General features: G+C 34.4%; 1 non-coding gene across 1 annotated transcript; it reads left to right on the top strand.

Moving 5' to 3' along the window:
* Positions 1–295: 295 nt before the first annotated feature.
* Positions 296–372, top strand: trnaa-ugc (transfer RNA alanine (anticodon UGC)). Its single transcript has one exon. It is a non-coding gene; the product is annotated as a tRNA-Ala (tRNA).
* Positions 373–2,309: the final 1,937 nt, after the last annotated feature.

Genomic DNA, 2,309 nt, shown 5'->3' on the forward strand with positions numbered 1-2,309 from the left:
AGTCTAGTAACACTCTCTCAGTTTAGTAAAACTGTCTCAGTTTAGTTATATCCTCTCAGTTTAGTAATACTATCTCAGTCTAGCAACACTCTCTCAGTTTAGTAATACTCTCTCAGTTTAGTAATACTCTCTCAGTTGAGTAATAATCTCTCCGTTGAGTAATTTTCACTCAGTTTAGTAACACTCTCTCAGTTTAGTAATACTCTCTCAGTTTAGTAATATTCTCTCAGTTTAGTAATACTCTCTCCGTTTAGTAATATTCTCTCCGTTTAGTAATATACTCTCTCAGTTTTGTGGTCCCGTGTGGCTCAGTTGGTAGAGCATGGCGCTTGCAACGCCAGGGTTGTGGGTTCAATTCCCACGGGGGGACCAGGACGAATATGTCGAACTTTCCATTTTGTAGTCGCTCTGGATAAGAGCGTCTGCTAAATGACTTAAATGTAAAAATGTTAAATGTAGTAACACTCTCTCAGTTTAGTAATACTCTCTCAGTTTAGTAATATTCTCTCAGTTTAGTAATATTCTCTCAGCTCTCTCAGTTTAGTTATACTCTCTCAGTTTAGTAATATTCTCTCAGTTTAGTAATACTCTCTCAGTCTAGTAACACTCTCTCAGTTTAGTAATACTCTCTCAGTTGAGTAATACTATCTCAGTCTAGTAACACTCTCTCAATTTAGTAATACTCTCTCAGTTTAGTAATACTCTCTCGGGTTAGTAATACTCTCTCAGTTTAGTAATACTCTCACAGTTTAGTAATATTCTCTCAGTTTAGTAATTCTCTCTCAGGTTAGTAATACTCTCTCGGTTTAGTAATACTCCCTCAGTTTAGTAATACTCTCTCAGTTTAGTAATATTCTCTCAGTTTAGTAATATTCTCTCATTTCTCTCAGTTTTGCAATACTCTCTCGGTTTAGTAATACTCCCTCAGTTTAGTAATACTCTCTCGGTTTAGTAATACTCCCTCAGTTTAGTAATACTCTGTCAGTTTAGTAATATTCTCTAAGTGTAGTAATACTCTCTCAGTCTAGTAACACTCTCTCAGTTTAGTAATACTCTCTCAGTTGAGTAATACTATCTCAGTCTAGTAAAACTCTCTCAGTTTAGTAATACTCTCTCAGTTTAGTAATACTCTCTCAGTTTAGTAATATTCTCTCAGTTTAGTAATACTCTTTCAGTTTAGTAATATTCTCTCAGCTCTCTCAGTTTAGTAATACTCTCTCAGTTTAGTAATACTCTCTCGGGTTAGTAGTACTTTCTCAGTTTAGTAAAACTCTCTCAGTTTAGTAATACTCTCTCAGTCTTGTAATACTCTCTCAGCTCTCTCAGTTTAGTAATACTCTCTCAGTTTAGTAACACTCTCTCAATTTAGTAATACTCTCTCAGTCTAGTAACACTCTCTCAGTTTAGTAACACTCTCTCAGTTTAGTAATACTCTCTCAGTTTAGTAATATTCTCTCAGTTTAGTAATATTCTCTCAGCTCTCTCAGTTTAGTTATACTCTCTCAGTTTAGTAATATTCTCTCAGTTTAGTAATACTCTCTCAGTCTAGTAACACTCTCTCAGTTTAGTAATACTCTCTCAGTTGAGTAATACTATCTCAGTCTAGTAACACTCTCTCAGTTTAGTAATACTCTCTCAGTTTAGTAATACTCTCTCGGGTTAGTAATACTCTCTCAGTTTAGTAATACTCTCACCGTTTAGTAATATTCTCTCAGTTTAGTAATACTCTCTCAGGTTAGTAATACTCTCTCGGTTTAGTAATACTCCCCCAGTTTAGTAATACTCTCTCAGTTTAGTAATATTCTCTCAGTTTAGTAATATTCTCTCATTTCTCTCAGTTTAGTAATACTCTCTCAGTTTAGTAATATTCTCTCAGTTTAGTAATACTCTCTCGGTTTAGTAATACTCCCTCAGTTTAGTAATACTCTCTCAGTTTAGTAATATTCTCTCAGTTTAGTAATACTTTTTCAGTTTAGTAATATTCTCTCAGCTCTCTCAGTTTAGTAATACTCTCTCAGTTTAGTAATACTCTCTCGGGTTAGTAGTACTTTCTCAGTTTAGTAAAACTCTCTCAGTTTAGTAATACTCTCTCAGTCTTGTAATACTCTCTCAGCTCTCTCAGTTTAGTAATACTCTCTCAGTTTAGTAACACTCTCTCAATTTAGTAATACTCTCTCAGTCTAGTAACACTCTCTCAGTTTAGTAACACTCTCTCAGTTTAGTAATACTCTCTCAGTTTAGTAATATTCTCTCAGTTTAGTAATATTCTCTCAGCTCTCTCAGTTTAGTTATACTCTCTCAGTTTAGTA

The sequence above is a fragment of the Salvelinus alpinus genome, chromosome 3 (assembly GCF_045679555.1).
Source record: "Salvelinus alpinus chromosome 3, SLU_Salpinus.1, whole genome shotgun sequence".
Taxonomy (NCBI): Eukaryota; Metazoa; Chordata; class Actinopteri; order Salmoniformes; family Salmonidae; genus Salvelinus; species Salvelinus alpinus.